At 36.5% G+C, this 22,897-nt stretch overlaps 1 protein-coding gene and 1 non-coding gene across 14 annotated transcripts in view; one reads left to right on the plus strand and one right to left on the minus strand.

Moving 5' to 3' along the window:
* Positions 1-22,897, minus strand: part of CCDC91 (coiled-coil domain containing 91) — a 449,582-nt gene that overhangs the window by 147,424 nt on the left and 279,261 nt on the right. The gene's annotated exons all lie outside the window — the stretch shown is intronic.
* Positions 20,714-20,820, plus strand: LOC111748452 (U6 spliceosomal RNA). Its single transcript, XR_002784169.1, has one exon. It is a non-coding gene; the product is annotated as a U6 spliceosomal RNA (small nuclear RNA).

Raw genomic sequence — 22,897 nt, forward strand, 5'->3', positions numbered from 1 at the left:
CTTTGAACATGTCGTTAGGAAGGACCAGTACCTGGAGACGGACATCATTCTTTTAAAAGTAGAGGGTCAGCAAAACACAGGAAGGCCCTCAATGAGATGAACTGACACAGTGGCTGCAAAACAATGAGCTCAAACATAGCAACAATTGTGAGGATGGCACTGGATCAGGGAGTGTTTTGTTCTGTTGTTCACAGGGTCCCTATAAGTCAGAACTGTCTGGAAGGCACCTAACAACAACAACAACATAATAACAGTAGATAACAGCTCAAATAGCTGTAAAATGCAGAGTCTATCTAAGGAGGAGATCTGAGAGAGGCTCAAAGGTAAAAGGGAAGACAAAAACAAGGACACAAGAGGAATCTGAAATTTCTTGCACATATAAAGCAACAGCAAATATTAAACATACTCCATTCTGAGCTAAATTAATATAAAGCTACCATTCGAGAGCTATGTATCCCATTTTTTATTATATGAGTCATCATATTAGGCTTTTAAAAAAATCACAAGGATGATAAAAGGTAAGAAAAACACAGTTTGAAGAAACCAGTCATGATGTGACAGAAATTTTCCATAATTAGACTGGAAAATTTTAAATAACTGATTAACGTTTTAAGGGATCTAATGGAAAATAGGAGCCCTGGTGGCACAGTGGTTAAGAGCTCAGCTGCTAACTAAAAGGTCAGCAGTTCAAATCCATCACCTGTCCCTTGGAAACCCTGTGGAGCAGTTCTACTCTGCCCTATAAGGTCGCTATGAGTTGGAACCAACTCGACAGCACCTAGCAGCGACAACAATGAAAATGTAAGCAACATGCAAGAGCAGATGGGTAATATAGAGACGGAAACTCTAAGAAAGAATCAAAAGGAAATGCTAAAATCAAACACACTATAACGACAAGGAAGTATACCTGTGATGGGATCATCAGTAGACTGGACACAATTGAGGAAAGAATCAGCACACACGAGTACAGGTCAACAAAAACTTCACAAATTGAAGTGAAAAGAGAAAAGAAAGAAAGGAAAACAAACAAACAAAAAAGAAAAGCCAAAGAATGTGGGACAATCTCAGAAGGTATAACATATTTAATATTGAAATACCAAAAGAAGACAGAATGTATCAGAAGAAAACTCTTACAAAATAACATCCAAGAGTTTTTAAAAGACCAATGACACACACTACAAATCTAGGAAGCTCAGACAACAAGCAAGGTAATACCAAATAATCTAAAATTAGGCATATCATTAAAAATATAGAAAACTGTAGACAAAAAGGAAATATGGAAGTAGCCAGGGGCGGGGGATGGACACATTCAATAGAATGAGAGATTACAGTGGATTGACTCCTTGTTAGAAATCATGCAAGAAAAATAAGAGTGCAATAATGTACTGAAAAGGAAAAAAAAGCACCAACCTAGAATTCTGTACTTAGAAAAAATCATCATTCAAAAGTGAAGGTGAAATAATTTCTTGGACAAATAAAAACTGAGGGGACTCATCAGCAGTAGACCTGCCCTGCAAGAAAAGGGAGTAAAGGAAGGACCTAAGGTAAGTGGAAAGCTCTAGAAGTGCCAGAATCCTCAAGCTGCTCCAGAGTAACTTCCTCTGTTTACCCCAATACACTGTACTATTAAAGGCTACCAAGAACTCAGCCATAGCCTAACAAAGCCTGGTTTATTAGCTTGCCGCAGCAAGGGATAACACATACCAAGGGAATTATGAGGAGGAACTGCTGTTGTGTGCTGTCGGTAGATTGAAATTTATGGTGATCCCATGTGTTACAGAGTAGAACTGCCCCAGAGGGTTTCCTAGGCTATAATCTTTCTGGAAGCAGATCACCAGGTTTTTCCTCTGGAGGAGCCACTGGGCTGATTCAAACTGTTGACCTTTTTGCACCAAAGCTCCTGAAGAAGGGATACAGAAGGGTAATTATAGGGATTTGGTAGTTAGAAATAGTAAGGTCTTGCAGAGATTTGTCACAATTTATAAACTAAGGAAGTTTCTCCAGCAGTCTGTAATCTTAACTTTGGAACACATGAGTCTGTATAGTTACTGTTACATTAGCTTTCCTGTGATTTTATCTTGGAATAATGGGTTTGAATAAAGTGTTGTTAGAAGATACTGAGTTTAGGCAATCTGTTTTGCAGAACATGGCAAGGTCTAGCCTAATTTATTTGCTTTGTGAGTCAAGTGTGTTTTTCGAGAAGTAGCTTCTGATTCCATTCAGTCTTTTTCACAGGCTAGTTGTCGGCAAGATTGATTTTCATGTTATCACTATAATTGTAAACATTTTCCTTAACCTCAAGTGAAGGGAGTTAATCATGAACACTTCAGTTAATGGCATATTATCATACTTGGTTTTATGAGGCCTTTTCTTTGTGTATCTAGTGTATGTATTTGAAGCTCTTATCTTCATTTCCTACCCCCAATCTCTGTTGTTTTTTCTGTGGTTGGCTGAGCTGTTCACTAACCTTTAATCCTCCATATAGATTTTGATTTTAAATTTTATTGTGATAAACTACATATAACATGAAATTTTAATTATTTTAAGTGTACAATTTAGTGGCATTATATCCACAATGTTATGCAATTAGCACCACTATTTATTTCCAAAACTTTTCATCACCCCAAACAGAAACTCTGTACCCATTAAGCAACAAATCCCCATTCCCTCCTCCCCCAGCCTGCCTCACTATTCCCTTAGATCTGATAGCTGAATGATAACTTCAGGAAAAGGATTATCATTAATCTGCTAGAAAAGAGGATACAAACACATAGGGCAAGGTACAGGAGCTTCCATGTCCCCAGGGGATGCACTTAAACAACCCCTTGAGAGCAGATGTTTGTTCTCTCCACCCAGGAAGTGCCACTGAGCCTCTGTCTTCCAAGGCCTTTTATTGGCCTTATTAAACTTACAGAAGAAAACATAATCATTTGACCTTGGGTTAGATAAGGAATTCTTCATTATGATACCAAAAGTACAGTTCATAAGAAAGTATATTGATAAACTGAGCTTCATCAATATTAAGAACTTCTGCTCTTCCAAAGATACTATTAAGAGAATAAAAAGACGAGCCACAGACTGAGAGAGAAATTTGTAAATCACATATCTGATGAAGGACTTGGATCAAGAATATACTAAAAACTTTCAAAAACAAAATAAGAAAACCAACAATATAGTAAAAAAAATAATAATTTGAATTCCTTATAGCTCATAATATTATCAAAAAGCAACCTAATTATACTTGAAACACACAAGTTATCTCCACTTAAACGTTTTCCATATTATCTGACCAGTAAGCAAAATTACCTTCCCAGACACAAAAAAAGGTTTGATTTTCGGTTCTAAAACCTTAATGCCTTAAACAAGAGAAAGTGATTTCCTCACTGTTTTCTAAGGGATTAACCCATAAAATACCACATTTGTGTGTAGTTTCACAATATTTCACACACTTTATTACTTTCTTACCCTAAGTTCTTTTATGTTTAAGGTGCCAAGATCACAATATTTTTCTGCTCTGCCTACACAGAACGAGAGTGGATGTCTTGTAACAATCTATCATTACCAATTTTCCTCTAAATTAATACAGGGGCTATTTTAAAATACCCCCATGACCTGGAGATGTAATAAACTGATAGATACTCAAATGAAAAGCTAACTGTGATCAAATGCTTATGCCATACAGAAGAAAATCATGTGATAATACAAAAGTTTAGGCATAAATCACTCATTCCTTAATCTTAATTAAACCCATATATAATTTTCTCTCATTTTAAAATCTATTCAGTTCCAAAAATATACTTTTAAAATTACACAAATTCTTGGAATGTTGGGGTACTTCTTGTCTTTTTCAATTATATTTTGAATACTTCTATAATTAATATTTAAGTCTTAATCTATATCCACTTATAAACTAAAATGATCCTCTTATTTTGCCTCCCTCCATCTCCACCCCAAGCCCTACACACATATGAAACAACATTTTTACTTGCTTGAAATCCAAACTGTCCGACTTCTTGTCCATGCTTTTATTTAGTATGACAATATTTCTAATTTTTTTAAACTTTATGACCGGTTTCTAGACGCATGCACTTATATAATAATTTTTGAGTTCTAAAATATATAACATTTTATCAACAGTATAAAAGAAAAGTTTTCGGTAGATAAAGAAGTTCAATGAATCCTGATGTATTAAGGTAATGCTAACTACTATCAACAAGCAAGCCCCCAAATTTCAGTGACTTCAGTTTTTTCTTTATTCACTGCAATGCTCCTGAATGACAAATTTGTTCCATGTGATGATTCAGGGATCAAATCTCCTTACACCTGTAGTTCTGCCATTTTTCAAGGACCTGAATGTTTTCTCATACAGACAAAAAAAGAAAGAAATAGCAGAGAGTACCCATATACTTCTCAATTGCTTTGGCCAGGAAGTGACACACATTACTTCCACTCACAAATCATTGGTATAAATTAAGTCACTTCGACCTTGATTACTATATAGGAAAATCACAATGTAAATTATAATTGATAACGAATATAAGATACGAAGTACACTGAACACATAAAGGACAGAATGCAAGAAACAAAGGGGAGAGGATTATATGAGAATACTATGAAAAACTGTACTCAAACAAATTTGAAAACCAAAAAGAAATGGAAAGATGCCTAGAAACACACTACCTACCTAAAATAACACAAATAGAGGTAGAAAATCTAAACAGACCTGTAACAAAATAAGAGACTGAAGATGTCATCAAAAAATACCAACAAAGAGTATATGGTTTCACCGGGGAATTTTACCAAACATTCAGAGAAGAGTTGACAGTAATTCTTCTCAAATTCTTCTAAAACATAGGAGAAGAAGGAATAATTCCTAACTCATTCTACAAAGCCAGAATCACCACGATACTAAAGCTAGGCAAAGACTTCACCAAAAATACATACATATATATACACATATATATATCCCTCATGAACACAGATGCAAAAATTGCCAACAAAATTCTAATCAACAAAATATAACATATTCAGAAAATCACACATTGTGATCAAGTGGGATTCATACCAGGAATGCAAGGGTATTTCAACATTAGAAAATCAACCAGTATACTTCACCATATAAATAAAACAAAGGAAAAGAGCCTCATGATCATCTCAATTAATATGAAAAAAAGCATTTGATAAAATCCAATGCCCTTTCCTGATAAAAACTGTCAGCAAAATATGAATAAAGAGGAATCTCAACATAATTAAGGGCATATATGCAAAACCAATACCTGACATTGTTCTCAATGGAGAAAGACTGAGAGCCTTTCCCTTGAGAAATGGAATGAGACAAGGATGCCTATTATCACCGCTCTTATTCTTTAATATTGTACTGGAATTCCTGGCCAGAGCAGTAAGGCAAGAGAGAGAAATACAGGGTAACCAAATCAAAAACGAAAAAGTACAACTATCCCTGTTTGCAGATGACACGATCCCTATACACTGAAAATCCCAAAGAGTCCTGAAGAAAGCTTTTGGATCTAATAGAAAAATTTAGTAATGTTGCAGGGTATAAGATCAACAGACAAAAATCTGTCATACCTCTTTACACTAACAGGAAGAAATCCAAAAAGAAAATCAAGAAAACAGTATCATTTATAATAGCCCTCCAAAATGAAAAAATACCTAGGAATAAACCTAATCAGGGATATAAAAGACTTATACTATGACAACTATAAAACACTACTACAAGAGATTATAAGAGACCTACATAAATGGGAGAACATTCCGTGCTCATGGATTGGAAGACTTAATATTGTAAAAATGTCAATACTATCCAAAATGACCTATACAGATACAATGCAACCCCAATCCATTTTTTACTGTGATGGAAAAAATAATCACCAAGTTTATATGGAAAGCAAACAGTCAAAACAATATTGAAGAAGAATAAAATTGGAGGCCACATACTCTCTGATCTCAAAACATACTACACAGCTACAGTAATCAAAACAGCCTGGTACTGGTTCAACAAAAGACACATAGACCAGTGGAACAGAATTGAGAACCCAGAAATAAATCCATCCATCTATGGATGTCTTACAATGGTTCACACATAATCTTAACCATCACAGTGGACAAGTGATTTTAATCAAAGTCCATTCAATGGAGAAGAAATAGTCTCTTTAACAAATGGTGCTGGCAACATTGAATATCTACTTGCAGAAAAATGAAACAGGACCCACAGTTCATACCATACACAAAAATTAGCATAAAATGGATCAAAGACCCGTATGTAAAAGCTAAACTATAAAGTTCTTAGAAGAAAACATAGGGACAAAATTATGGGACTTAATTTCTTTAAGACTATATTCAAATACAACTTCAAGTACATGAACAGAAGACAAATTAGATACCTGGGACCTCACAAAAATTAAATACTTATGCTAATCAAAAGACTATCAAGAGAATAAAAACAGAGCCTACAGAGTGGAAAAAAATCTTTAGGAATGACATATCCAATAAGTGCCTAATCTTTAAAATGTATAGAAAACTTCAATAACTCAACAACAAAAAAGCAAACAACCCAATGAAAAAAATGGACAAATGACATGTGCAGACACCTCACCGAAGGGGACATTTTCAAGCAGCCAATAAGCAGATGAAAAGATGTTCATGATCATGAGCCATTAGAGAGATGCAAATCAAAAGTACAATGAGATATTATCTCACTCCTGTTAAAATGGCACTGATTAAAAAACAAACAAAAAAAGTACACAACAAATGTTGGAGAGGCTGTGGGGAAATGGGAGCCCTTATCCATTGCTGGTGGGATTGTAAAATGGTACAACCATTATGGAAAACAGTATGACACTTCCTAAAAATATAAAAACAGAACTACCTTACAATCTAGCAATCCCACTCCTAGGTATACACAACACAGACTTAATAGCAGTGACAAGAACAAACACATGCATACGTGTGTTCACTGCAGCACTATTCACAGTATTGAAAAGATGGAAACAACCTAAGTACCCATCGATGGATGAATGGATAAACAAAATGTGATATATACATACAACTGAATACTACATAGTTATAAGGAATAATGATGAGTACTCAAAACATAATTTTGATGAATTTAGAGAACATTATGCTAAGTGAAATAAGTCAATCACAAAAGGACAAATATTTTATAATCTCACTTTTACAGAAAGGTAAGAATAAGTACATATACAGAGACTAAAATTCACTGGTGGTTACCAGTAATATGGGGGTGGGGAGAAAGGAATTCACTCTCTACATAGTTGACACTTGTTATTTTTGGTGATGGGAAATGCAACACCAACAACGGGTGAACTGTGCATAGCCTGACCAAGGTAAAAAATGTCACTCAGATGTACACAAGAAAAAAGGATCTTTTGGTAACTTCTATGGCATACAGAATTTTGTAACAAAAACAACAGAACACATGCAGGTATCTGTATGTGTGTGTTAATGTATATACGAGTGTAGGCACATATATGAGAATATATATGCAGGCATATACAGGTAACTTTGTCCAGAAGCTCCGCTGAAACCTGTCTACCATGGGTGACCTTACTGGTATTTGAAATGCTGGTGGCATAGATTACAATATCACAGCACCATGTAAACACCACAGTACAAAAAACTGACAGACAAAGACAGAGCAGAAAGAAGAACCTGGCAGTCTGCTTCTGAAAAACTGGCCAGTAAAAACCTTATGAACAGCAGGGAAACACTGCCTAATATAGTGCTGGAAGAAGAGTTCCTCAAGTTGGAAGGGACTCAAAATACAACTGTGGAAGAGCTGCCTCCTCAAAGTAGAGTCAACCTTAATGAAGTGGATGGAGTAAAGCTTTTGGGACCTTCATTTGCTGATGTGGCACGACTCAAAATGAGAAGAAATAGCTGCAAACAACTAATAATAGTCAAAACATGGAATGTATGAAGTATAAATCTAGGAAAATTGGAAGTTGTCAAAAATGAAATGGAACACATAAACATCAATATCCTAGACATTAGTGAGCTGAAATGGACTGATATTGGCCATTCTGAATCAGATGACCATATGGTCTACTACGTCGGGAATGACAAGCTGAAGAGGAATGGTATCACATTCATTGTCAAAAAGAACATTTTAAAATCTAGCCTGAAGCACAACACTGTCAGTGATAGGATAACATGCATACACCTACAAAGAGGATCAGATAATATGACTATTATTGAAACTTATGCATTAACCGCTAATGCCAAAGATGACATATAGAAGATTTTTACCAATTTCTGCAGTCTGAAATTTACCAAGTACACCAAAGAGCTGCATTGATAATTACTAGTGACTGGAATGCAAAAGTTGGAAACAAAGAAGAAGGATCAGTAGTTAGAAAATATAGCCCTGGTGACAGAAACGAAAAGGGAGATCACATGACAGAATTTTGCAAGATGAATGACCTACTCGTTTCAAATATTTTTTTTCAACAACATAAACAGCGACTATACACATGGACCTTACCAGAAGGAATACAAAGGAATCACATCAACTACAACTGTGGAAAGAGACTATGGAAAAGCTCAATATCATCAGTTAGAACAAGGCCAGGGGCCGACTGCAGAAAAGTCCATCAGTAGTACATATACAATTTCAAGTTGAAGCTGAAGAAAAGTAGAACAAGTCCATGAGAGCCAGTGTACGACCTTGAGTATATCCCACCTGAATTTAGAAACCATCTCAAGAATAGATTTGCTGCATTGAACCTAACGACTGAAAATCAAATAATTTGAGGGATAACATCAAAGACATCACACATGAAGAAAGCAAAAGGTCATTAAAGTACAGGAAAGAAAGAAAAGACCAAAATGGGTGCCAGAAAAGACTCTGAAACTTGCTCTTGAGCATGGAGCAGCTAAAGTGAATGATTTCATGAAAAAGCTAAACAGAAGATTTCAAAGGGTGGCTTGAAAAGGTAATTTAAAATATTATAATGAAAATGTGCAAAGACCTGGAGTTAGAAAACCAAAAGGGGAGAACATATTTGGCATTTCTCAAGCTGAAAACACTTGCCTTGAATTGCAATATTGAAGGATTCTATGGGCAAAACACTGGATGACCTAGAAAGCATCAATAGAAGACGGAAAGAATATACATATTTACTGTACCAAAAAGAATTGGTTGATGTTCAACCATTTCAGGAGGTAGCACATGATCAAAGTCCAAGTTGCAATGAAGGCACGGAAGATAAACAAGGCTACAGGAACTGATGGAATAACAAATGAGATGTGTCAACAAAAGGATACAGCACTGGAGGCGCTCACTCATCTATGCCAAGAAATTTAGAAGACAGCTACCTGGCCAACTGACTGAAAGAGATCCATATTTATGCCCATTCCAAAGAAAAGTAATCCAAAAGAATGCAGAAACTAACAATATCATTAATATCGCATGCAAGTAGAATTTTGCTTAAGACAATTGAAAAGTGGTTGCAGCAATACTTCAACACGGAACTGCCAGAAAGTCAAGCCAGATTCAGGAGGGGACTTGGAATGAGGGATATCATTACTGACGTCAGAAGGAGCTTGGCTGAAAGCACAGAATACCAAAAAGATGTTTACCAGTGTTTTATTGACTATGCAAAGGCATTTGACTGTCTGGATCATAACAAATTATGCATAGTTTCGAAGAATGGGAATTCCAGAACACTTAATCGTGCTCATGAGGAACCTGTACATAGACCAAAGAGACTGTCATTCAAACAGGAAAGAGGATACTGCATGGTTTAAAATCAGGAAAGGTGTGCCTCACCAGGGTTGTAGCCTTTCACCATACTTATTAAATCTGTATACTGAGCAAATAATCTGAGAGATTAGCCTATATGAAGAAAAACATGGCATGAGGATTGCAGGAAGACTCGTTAACAATCTGCGATATGCAGGAGACACAGCTTTGCTTGTGGAAAGCAAAGAGGACTTGAAGCTCTTACTGACAAAGATCAAAGACTACAGCCCTCATTATGGATTATACCACCATATAAAGAAAACAAAAATCATCACGACTGGACTAATAAGCAACACCATGATAAATGGAGAAAAGACTGAAGTTGTCAAGGATTTCATTTTACTTGAATCCACAATCAATGCCTAGGGAAGCAGCAGTCAAGAAATTAAATTATGTATTGCACTGGGCAAATCTGCTGCAGAAGACCTCTTTAAAGTGTTAAAAAGCAAAGATGTCACTTTGAGGACTAGGGTAGGCCTGACCCAAGGCATGATACTTTCAATCTCTCCATATGCATGTGAAAGCTGGACAATGAACAAGGAAGAAGTGATGCCTTTGAATCATGGTGTTGGCAAAGAACATTGAATATACCACAGACTACCAGAAAAATGAACAAATCTGTCTCAGAAGAGGTACAGCCAGAATACTTCTTGGAAGCAAGGATGGTAAGACTTCATCTCACACACTTTGGACATGTCATGAGGTGGGACCAGTACCTGGAAAAGAAAATCATGCTTGGTAAAGTAGAGTGTCAGCAAACAAGAGGAAGATTCTCAATGAGATGGACTGACACAATGGCTACAATGATGGGCTGAAGCATAGAGACAACTGTGAGGATGGCACAGGACCAGGTGATATTTCATTCTGCCTTACACAGGGTCTCTGAGTCAGAACTGACTTAATGGCAACTAACAGCAATGTATATCGGTGTATGTATATGCATATGCATGTATGTGTGTCCATGCATATATATTTATATATATAGTAATGCCCATAGTGGGCACAGTTACAGATACTACTTAGACATAACCAAACACTTCGCAGGATTAGTTTTCTGAGTTTGAAGACTTAGGATCATACTCTTGTGGGACAATTCAATTAGCATAATATAGTTCATTAAGTTTATATCCTACATTCTAGTCTAGTGAGTAGTCTTAGGGGTCTTCAAAGCTTGCAAACAACTATCTTAGATACAGCTACTGGTCTCTACCTGTATGGAACAAAAGAGAAGGAAATCTGACACTCAGAGAAACAACTAGTCTACAGTACTGTCTACATAAACCACGGCCTCATCTACCCTGAGACCAGAAGTAGATGGTGCATAGCTACAACTACTGATTATTCTGATCAGGGCCACAATAGATGGATCCTGATAGAATGGGAGAAAAATGTGCAACAGAATGTCAAATTATTAGAAAATCCAGAACTACTGGTCTGGTTAAGACTGGAGGACTCACTGAGACTACTGCCATGAGATATTCTTTAAACCTTGAACCGAAACTGCCCCGAGGTCACGTTTTAGCTATATAACAGGTTGACTCACAAAATAACTAATATCACCCATGAGTGCTGTGCTCTATAAAAAATCATCTATACGAGACTAAAAGGTCAACAATTACTTTAAAAAAAAAAAAAAAAGATAAACAGGTAAGGGGGCAAGGAAACTGGATTACTGGAAACAGTACTCCAGGATGGAAATAATGAGAATGTTCACACATTGTGAAAAATGTAACCAATGACACTAAACAATTTGTATAGAAACTGTTCACTGGGAACCTAATCTGCTGTATAAATTTTCCCTGAAAACACAACAAATTATTATTAAAAAAGAAACAACGGGGAACAAAAAATGTGTAAATGCAGGGATTAATACCAATAAACATTAGGTGTAAATAACAAACTAGAACTAAATACTAAGTAATTACAGGGATAGGGAGGTAAGAATCAGACTTAAAACATGGTCCTTTAGGAAAGGAAGAGGGATGACAAAGGAATGAGACAGTGAAGATTTAGCTTTATTTGCAACTTTTTTTAAAAAAAAATCTAAGATCTGAAGCAAATACATCATAATGATATCATTTACTAAATCTTGATACATTATGAATACTTTTATTGTTTATTCTTTATTCTTTTTGCATTTGCTCTATGTAATTATAAAAAAAAATTGCAATTAAAATGTGATGTTCCAAAATCAATGGGATATGAATTCTACTAATTTTATAAGAAAACTGTTTTTGAAAAAATAGAACTGCTAAACACTAATAGAAATTACAGCCAGATTAAAAATCTAAACTCTTTTACAAAAGGGAAACCTTAAAGAAATCTCTAAAATATGTGTGAATTTTTCTTGTATTTCAGAAAAATGGACTGCCAAATGCAAAAAATAATCACATAGGAAGTACTTTGCCACATAATAATAGCTACAAGTTATTAAGCATTACTATATATCAGGACTTGAGCCTCATTTGTCCCATAGCACTTATGGTATATATTACAATTATTCCTAATTTAGAGGTTTTTTTTTTTAAGTCATAAAGAAATTACAATATATAATTACTCACCTCAAACTAGTAATAGAGACTAAAAGACTAATTTGAGGTGGCTTCTTAGCTCACAAAGGTATCAAAAATTTCCATGTACTTTCCTCTAACCTATACCTTTAACTGATTGCAGGCTAAAGACACCTGAACCAAGTTCGGTTATGGGATTCTTTCCTTTAAATTTTTGTAATTGGAGTAGTAAGGCATTAAGAATGAGGACTGTTGTTGCACAAAGCAGTATAAAGAAAACTGTTGTTGCTAGATGCCACTGAATATACTCTGACTCATAGCGACCTTACATATAACAGAATGAAGCATTGCCCAGTCCTGCAACATTGTTGGTGTTTGAGTTCATTGTTGCAACAACTGTGTCAGTCTATCTCATGGGCCCTCTACTTGACCAAACATGATGTCTTTCTTCAGTGATTGGTCCCACCTGATGACAGGTCCAAAGTAAGCAAGACGAAGTCTCGCCATCCTCACTTCTAAAGAGCATTCTAGCTATACTTACTCCAAGACAGATGAGTTCATTCTTCTGGAAGTCCATGATATATTCAATATTCTTCATCAACACCACAATTCAAATTTGTCAATTCTTCTTTGGTCTTCTTTTTTTTTAATTATTCAGCTTTCACATGTATATGAGGTGACTGAAAATACCATGGCTTAGGTCAGCTGCATCTTAGTCATCAAAGTAACATCATTGCTTTTTAACACTTCAAAGATGCCTTTTGCACTACATTTGCCCAGGGTAATACCTCATTTGATTTCTTGACTGCTGCTTCCATGGGCACTGATTGTTAATCACTGATTCAGTTATGAGAAATTTTGTTTTATATTCAGATGTAATCCATACAGAAGGCTGTAGTCTTTTACCTTCAAATCATCTTCATTTTTGACAAGCAAGGTTGTGTCACCTGCATATCTCAGGTAGTTAAGTTTTCCTTCAATCCTGATGCTACATTGTTCTTCATACAGTCCAGCTTCCCAGATCATCTGTTAAGCGTATAAACTGAGTAAGTGAAGGAATACAACTCAGCTGCACACGTTTTCCAATTCAACCACACAATATTCCCTTGTTGTGTTCTAAGCACTGCATCTTATCCCTCTAGTTTCCATGTGAACATGATAAAATGTTCTGGAATTCCCATTCTCTGCAATTTTATCCGTAAGATGTTATGATCCATATAGTCAAATGGCCTTTGTGTAGTCAGCCTGAACTTCTGGCCAGTTCCCTGGTGATGTACAGCTGGAGCCATTCTGAATCATTTTCAACAAAATTTGTTGCTGTTAGGCGTCATCGTGTTGGTTCAGATTCATAGTGACCATATGTGCAACAGAACACTGTCCAGTCCTGCCCTTTCTCCACAACTGTTGTTACACCCATTGTTGCTACCACTGTGTCAACCCATCTCGTTGAGGGACGTCCTCTCTTTTGCTGACCCTCTACCAAGCATGATGTCCTTTTCCAGGGATTGATTCCTCCTCATACATAACATGTCCAAAGTATGTAAGGTGCAGTTTCGCCATCCTCGCTTCTAAGGAGAATTCTGGTTGTACTTCTTCCACGACAGATTTGTTCCTTCTTTTGGCAGTCCATGGTATATTCAGTATTATTCGCCAAACCTCAATTTAAAGGTATTAATTCTATTTCGGTCTTCCTTATTCATTGTCCAGCTTTCTCATGCATATGAGATGACTGAAAACACCGTGGCTTGGGTCAGTTACATCTTAGACTTCAAGGTGATATCTTTGCTTTTCAACACCTTAAAGAGGTCCTTTGCAGCAGATTTACCCAATGCAATCCGTCTTTTGATTTCCTAACTGCTGCTTCCATGGGTGTTGATTGTGGACCTAAGTAAAATGAAATCCTTGACAACTTCAAACTTTTCTCCATTTATCATGATGTTACTTATTGGTCTGGTTGTCAGGATTTCTGTTTTATGTTGAGGTGTAATCCATACTAAAGTCTGTGGTCTTTGATTTTCATCAGTAAGTGCTTCAAGTCCTCTTCACTTTTAACAAGCAAGGTTGTGTCATCTGCGTAACACAGGTTCTTAATGAGTCTTTCTCCAATCCTAATGCCCTGTTCTTCTTCATATACTCCAGTTTTTGTATTATTTGCTCGGCATACAGACTGAATAAGTACGGTGAAAGGATACAATGCAGACACACACCTTTCCTGGCTACATATTGTTTGATAATCTGTGCATTCTGTTTGATCACCTTTCTTTGGAATGAACACAAATATGGATCTCTTCCAGTCAGCTGGCCAGGTACCCAGCTGTCTTCCAAATTTCCTGACACAGACAATTAAATACTTCCAGCATTCCATCCATTTGTTGAAGCATCTCAACTAGTATTCCATCAATTCTTGGAGCCTTGTTTTTCTCTGTTGCCTTCAGCATGGCGTGTACCAGCAATACTAGAGCAATATTTCTCAAACTTCTCTGAAAAGTATCACATGGTCTGCCTATTAAAAATACACACACTGAGGATAAGGCAATTGAAACCAATATAGTTGAAGAAAAATCAGAGAAACGAATTAAAAAAAAATGAAGAAACCCTAAGAATCATGTGGGACTCTATCAAGAAAAATAACTTGTGTGTGATTGCAGTTCCAGAACAGGGAGGGATAACAGAAAATACAGAGAGAATAGTTGAAGATCTGTTGGCAGAAAACTTCCCTGACATCATGAAAGATGAAAGGATATCTATCCAAGATGCTCACTGAACCCCATATAAGATTGTTCCAAAAAGAAAATCACCAAGACATATTATCATCAAACTTGCCAAACCAAAGATAAAGAGAAAAATTTAAAAGCAGCCAGGGATAAAAGAAAGGTCTCCTACAAAGGAGAATCAATAAGAACAAGTTCAGACTACTCAGCAGAAACCATGCAGTCAAGAAGGCAATGGGATGACATATAGAGAGCAATGAAGGACAAAAACTGCCAGCAAAGGATCATATATCCAGGAAAACTCTCTCTCAAATATGAAGGTGAAATTGAAGCATTTACAGATAACCACAAGCTTAGAAAACTGGAAAAAACCAAACCAAAGCTACAAGAAATACTAAAGGAAATTGGTCAGAAAATCAATTATATCAGATACTAACACAACACAAGGTCACAGAACAGAACATCCTGATATCAATTCAAATAGGGAAATCACAAAAACAAATTAAGATTAATTTTAAAAAGACAAAAATGCTCAAAACAGGGAATCGCTGAAGTCATTATGTAAAAGATCACAATAATCAAAAAGAGGGACAGAATACAGGAGGCATAGAACTGCCATATGGACAGGAAAACAAGGCGATATAGGACAGTACAAGTTAGGTTTTTACTTAGAAAAATAGGGGTAAATATTAAGGTAACCACAAAGAGGTCTAACAATTCCATAACTCAAAAGAAAAACATAACGACTCAGCAAACACAAATTCGACTACTATGAAAATGAGGAACACACAATTTACAAAGAAAAACGTCTCAGCACAAAAAAGTAGGTGGAAAAATGAAATGGTCGACAACACACACAAAAAGGCATCAAAATCACAGCACTAAACACATACTTATCTATAATTACGCTGAATGTAAATGGACTAAATGCACCAATAAAGAGACAGAGAGTCTCAGACTGGATAAAGAAACACGATCCGTCTGTATGCTGCCTACAAGAGTCACGCCTTAGACTTAGAGACAAAAACAAACTAAAACTCAAAGGATGGAAAAAAAAATATCAAGCAAACAACAATCAAAAAAGAGCAGGAGTAGCAATATTAAATTTCTGACAAAACAGACATTAAAGTTAAATCCACCACAAAGGATAAAGAAGGACACTACATAATGATAAAAGGGACAATTGACCAGGAAGATATAACCATATTAACTATTTATGCACTCAATGACAGGGCTGCAAGGTACATAAAACAAACCTTAACAGAACTGAAAAGTGAGATAGACACCTCCACAATTATAGTAAGAGACTTCAACACACAACTTTCGGAGAAGGAAAGGACTTCCAGTAAGAAGCTCAATAGATACACGGAAGACCTAATTGTTACAATCAACCAACTAGACCTCACAGACTTTACATAACACTCCACCCAAAAGCTGCAAAGTATACTTTTTTTTTCTAGTGCACATGCAACATTCTCTAGAACAGATCACATATTAGGTCATAAAACAAACCTTTACAGAATCCAAAACATCAAAATATTACAAAGCATATTCTCCAACCACAAGGCCATAAAAGTGGAAATCACTAACAGGAAAAGAAATCAAATACCTGGAAACTGAACAATACCCTGCTTAAAAATGACTGGGTTATACAAGACATTAAGGAGGGAACAAAGAAATTCATAGAATGCAACAAGAATGAAAACACTTCCTATCAAAACCTCTGCGACACAGCAACAGCAGTGCTCAGAGGTCAATTCATATCGATAAATGCACACATACATAAAGAAGAAAGAGCCAAAATCAGAGAACTGTCCCTACAACTTGAACAAATACCGACCAACAAAAGAATCCATCAGGCACCAGAAGAAAACAAATACTAAAAATTAGAGCTGAACTTAATGAATTAGAGAACAGAAAAACAATTGAAGGAATTGACAAAGCCAAAAGCTGGTTCTTTGAAAAAATTAACTAAATTGATAAACCACTGGCCAGACTGACTAAAGAAATACAGGAAAGGAAACAAATAACCCGAATAAGAAATGAGATGGGCCATATTACGACAGACCCAACTAAAATCAAAAGAATCATATCAGGTTATTACGAAAAATTGTACTCTAACAAATTTGAAAACCTAGAAGAAATGGATGAATTCCTAGAAAAACATTACCTACCTAAATTAACACAATCAGAAGTAGAACAACTATATAGACCCATAACAAAAAAAAGAGATTGAAAAGGTAATCAAAAAACTCCCAACAAAAAAAGCCCTGGCCCAGACGGCTTCACTAAAGAGTTCTACCAAACTTTCAGAGAAGAGTTAACACCACTACTACTAAAGGTATTTCAAAGCATAGAAAATGATGGAATACTACCTAACTCATTCGATGAAGCCACCATATCCCTGATACCAAAACCAGGCAAAGACACCAAAAAAAAAAAAAAAAGAAAATTACAGACCTGTATCCCTCATGAGCATAGATGCAAAAATCCTCAACAAAATTCTAGCCAATAGAATTCAACAACATATCAAAAAAATAATCCACCACAACCAAGTGGGATTTATACCAGGTATGCAAGGTTGGTTTAATATTAGAAAAACCATTAATGTAATCCACCATATAAATAAAAAAAAAAACAAAAGACAAAAACCACATGATCCTATAAATTGATGCAGAAAGGCATTTGACAAAGTCCAACACCCATTCATGATAAAACCTCTCAGCAAAATAGGAATTGAAGGAAAATTCCTCAACATAATAAAGGGCATCTATACAAAGCCAACACCCAACATCACTCTAAATGGAGAGAGCCTGAAAACATTTCCCTTGAGAACAGGAAGCAGACAAGGATGCCCTTTATCACCACTCGTATTCAACATTGTGCTAGAGGTCCTAGCCAGAGCAATTAGGCTAGACAAAGAAATAAATGGCATTCGGATTGGCAAGGAAGAAGTAAAATTATCTCTCTTTGCAGATGACATGATCTTATACACAGAAAACCCTAAGGAATCCTCCAGAAAACTACCGAAACTAATAGAAGAGTTCGGCAGAGTCTCAGGTTATAAGATAAACATACAAAACGCACTTGGATTCCTCTACATCAACAAAAAGAACATCGAAGAGGAAATCACCAAATGAACAGCATTCACAGTAGCCCTCAATAAGATAAAATACTTAGGAATAAATCTTACCAAAGATGTAAAAGACCTATACAAAGAAAACTATGAAGAACTACTGCAAGAAACTAAAAAGGACCTACTTAAGTGGAAAAACATGCCTTGCTCATGGATAGGAAGACTTAACATAGTAAAAATGTCTGTTCTACCAAAAGCCATCTATACATACAATGCACTTCCGATCCAAATTCCAATGACATTTTTTAATGTGATGGAGAAACAAATCACCAACTTCATATGGAAGAGAAAGAAGCCTCAGATAAGTAAAGCATTACTGAAAAGGAAGAAGAAAGTAGGAGGCCTCACTCAACCTGATTTTAGAACTTATTATACAGCCACAGTAGTCAAAACAGCCTGGTACTGGTACAACAACAGGCACATAGACCAATGGAACAGAATTGAGAACCCAGATATAAATCCATCCACATATGAGCAGCTGACATTTGACAAAGGCCCAGTGTCAGTTAATTGGGGAAAAGATAGTCTTTTTAACAAATGGTGCTGGCATAACTGGATATCCATTTGCAAAAAAATGAAACAGGACCCATACCTCACACCATGCACAAAAACTAACTCCAAGTGGATCAAAGACCTAAACATGAAGACCAAAACGATAAAGATCATGGAAGAAAAAATAGGGACAACCCTAGGAGCCCTAATACAAGGCATAAACAGAATACAAAACATTACCAAAAATGACGAAGAGAAACCAGATAACTGGGAGCTCCTAAAAATCAAACACCTACGCTCATCTAAAGACTTCACCAAAAGAGTAAAAAGACCACCTACAGACTGGGAAAGAATTTTCAGCTATGACATCTCCGACCAGCATCTGATCTCTAAAATCTATATGATTCTGTTAAAACTCAACCACAAAAAGAAAAACAACCCAATTAAAACTTGGGCAAAGGATATGAACACGCACTTCACTGTAGAAGATATTCAGGCAGCTAACAGATACATGAGAAAATGCTCTCGATCATTAGCCATTAGAGAAATGCAAATTAAAACTACGATGAGATTCCATCTCACTCCAACAAGGCTGGCATTAATCCAAAAAACACAAAATAATAAATGTTGGAGAGGCTGCGGAGAGATTGGAACTCTTCCACACTGCTGGTGGGAATGTCAAATGGTACAACCACTTTGGAAATCTATCTGGTGTTTCCTTAAAAAGTTAGAAATAGAACTACCATACAACCCAGAAATCCCACTCCTTGGAATATACCCTAGAGAAATAAGAGCCTTCACAGGAACAGATTTATGCACACCCATGTTTACTGCAGCTCTGTTTACAATAGCAAAAAGCTGGAAGCAACGAAGGTGTCCATCAACGGATGAATAGTTAAATAAATTGTGGTATATCCACAGAACGGAATACTACACATCGATAAAGAACAGTGACGAATCTGTGAAACATTTCATAACATGGAGGAACCTGGAAGGCATTATGCTGAGTGAAATTAGTCAGATGCAAAAGGACAAATATTGTATAAGACCACTATCATAAGATCTTGAGAAATAGTATAAACTGAGAAGAACACATTCTTTTGTGGTTAGTAGACGGCGAAGGGAGGGAGGGTGGGAGAGGGTTATTTACTGATTAGTTAGTAGATAAGAACTACTTTAGGTGAAGGGAAGGACAATACTCAATACAGGGAAGGTCAGCTCAACTGGACTGGACCAAAAGAAAAGAAGTTTCCAGGATAAACTGAATGCTTCGAAGGTCAGCGGAGCAAGGGCCGGGGTTTGGGGATTATGGCTTAAGAGGACTTCTAAGTCAATTGGAAAAATAAATTCTATCATGAAAACATTCTGCATCCTACTTTGAAGTGTGGCATCTGGGGTCTTAATTGCTAACAAGCGGCTATCTAAGATGCATCAATTGGTCTCAACCCACCTGGATCAAAGGAGAATGAAGAACACCAAGGTCACAGGATAACTATGAGCCCAACAGACAGAAAGGGACACATGAACTAGAGACTTACATCATCCTGAGACCAGAAGAACTAGTTGGTGCCCGGTCACAACCGATGACCAACAGAGCACAACAGAGAACCCCTGAGGGAGCGGGAGAACAGTGGGATGCAGACCCCAAGTTCTTGTAAAAAGACCAGACTTAATGGTCTGACTGAGACTAGAAGAATCCCAGCGGTCATGGTCCCCAAACCTTCTGTTGGCCCAGGACAGGAACCATTTCCGAAGACAACTCACCAGACATGGAAGGGACTGGATGGACAATGGGTTGGAGAGAGATGCTGATGAAGAGTGAGCTACTTGTATCAGGTGGACACTTGATACTGTGTGGGCATCTCCTTTCTGGAGGGGAGATGGGAGGGTAGAGAGGGTTAGAAACTGGCAAAACCGTCATGAAAGGAGAGACTGGAATGAGGAAGTGGGCTGACTCACTGGGGGAGAGTAAATGGGAGTATGTAGTAATGTGCATATAAGCTTATTTGTGACAGACTGACTTGATTTGTAAACGTTCACTTAAAGCACAATAAAAATTATTTAACAAAAAATACACACACTTGTGCTTGCTTCAGCAGCACATATACTAAAATTGGAATGATACAAAGAAGATTAGCATGGCCCCTGCGCAAAGACGACACGCAAACTCGTGAAGCATTCCATGTTTTTAATAGAAGAAGCCTGCCATGGCAGGGACTAAAGGCTGCAACAAAGAAACAAAATGTGAAAAGATGTCCACTCCTTTCGAAGTTTTATGTAAAGGGTTTCCTGCAGAATTTGTCATGTACTTAAACTATTGTCATGGGCTGAGCTTTGAGGAAGCCCCAGATTACATGTATCTAAGGCAGCTATTCTGCATTCTTTTCAGGACCCTGAACCACCGATATGACTACACATTTGACTGGACAATGCTAAAGTAGAAAGCAGCACAGCAGGCAGCCTCTTCCAGTGGGCAGAGTCAGCAGGCCCAAACCCCCACAGGCAAGCAAACTGACAAAACCAAGAGTAACATGAAAGGTTTCTAAGCATGAATTGAAGAACAAAAGACACAGAGCAGATGATCAGAGCAGCATTTGTTTCTCCTCAAATCTAGAAATTTTAGCTCATATGTACACTAGCCAGTGGTTGTGGATAACCGTTTACTTGGTATAAAGAACTTAATATCAGTATAAACTGGCTATGGGTAGCGCTGGTGATTCTGTGTTCTGAGTTGTAGCCACTGTAACTGTGAATGTTAACTGAGATGGTGAAACATGGTGCCCAGTTTTCTATTGTATTTTTTCATGTGGAAAAGTTAACTAAATGGCTGACACACAAATTGGGGTAGAAATTGTGCATATGCCAATTTTTTTTGTTAAAACCTTTTATTTTTAACTATACTGCTTTGAGATGTCATTTCAGAAGAACAGCATGAACAGTCTTCAGCCACAGTTGTGATGGTTGTAAATACTCACAATTGTGCATTCTTAGGGTTTTTCCATCCCCGGGGTTTGCAAGTTGTTCACTTAAAACATTTTCAAAATGATTGGCATTTTGTTTGCAAGCCAGCTGATATGGTAGCAACCAAAGATTCCAGTGTTCGAGCATATGAAAGATTCTGCCTGCTTACCTGTACTAGAATAACACCATCTAAAGTGAAGACTTAAGAAGAACTTAGTGACTACTAGATTATCTTTAGGACTCTGCATTAACTCTATAATGTTCTTGGTATTAAACAAAAAAGCATATTTGTCACAGAAAATTAGTTATCATCATACAACTGAACATATATGTATGTTGCTTAGATAAATGTAATCACTGTAAACATCTATACGATCTGGGATTTTATTTTTATTTTGAAATGGGAGTTTTGTTTACAAGTTCATTAAGAACTAAAAAGTGAAAAAAAAAAAAAATACAGACACTTGTGCCCCAATTAAATCATAAAGAATCAAAATTACCAAGGGAGAAGCTTGAAAGTATGCACAGCTAAACACCTCCAGTATTAACCATCATCAACAAAATTTAGAAAACCTTACATAAATAATGGTTCCTAATATTGTGAAAACAAAAGAAATCAACTGAGATTCTTGCTAAAAATACAATAGATTAAAGCACTTAAAAAAAAAAAAAGGTAAAACTATTTTTGTAGATTAAAAGGAGCTTCATATTGCCAGTTTCATATGGTTTAACCTCACGTATCCCTTTGTCTCCCTGGAACTACAGTATCAGACTCTGCCAGAAAGGCAGCATGGTTCACAAGTACGCCAAAGGAGTTTAATGATGGACCAAATTTGGGGAAAAATTACCATAAACAGAAAATAAAGAGCTTATGGTCTTAAAACTCTAGAAGTTAGACCAATTCCTGTCCTCGTAGAGCAGAGGCTGGCAAACTCTGGTCCCCAATCCAAATTCAACCTGTAGCCTGATTTTGTAAATAAATTTTTATTGAACATCACAATGCCCATTAATTTACATTGTTTCTGGTCACTTTCTCATTACAACGGTAAGAGTTAAAAGTTAAGTAGCTGCAATAGAGACCATGGGGTCTGCAGAGCCTAAAATATTTACTATAAATATTTAAAATATTTACTACTTTTCAGGAAAAAATTGCTGACTTTTCTCTTAGAGCAACCGCTAAAACAACACAATGAGGAACCTTAGGTGATAAGCCAAGAAAGGAGATAAAATGAAATCATTAAGACACTCAATCCAAAATAAGGCACAAAAGGGAGGAGCGGAACACATGCAACAAGTAGCAAATAGC

The sequence above is a fragment of the Loxodonta africana genome, chromosome 4 (assembly GCF_030014295.1).
Source record: "Loxodonta africana isolate mLoxAfr1 chromosome 4, mLoxAfr1.hap2, whole genome shotgun sequence".
In the NCBI taxonomy this organism is placed as follows: domain Eukaryota; kingdom Metazoa; phylum Chordata; class Mammalia; order Proboscidea; family Elephantidae; genus Loxodonta; species Loxodonta africana.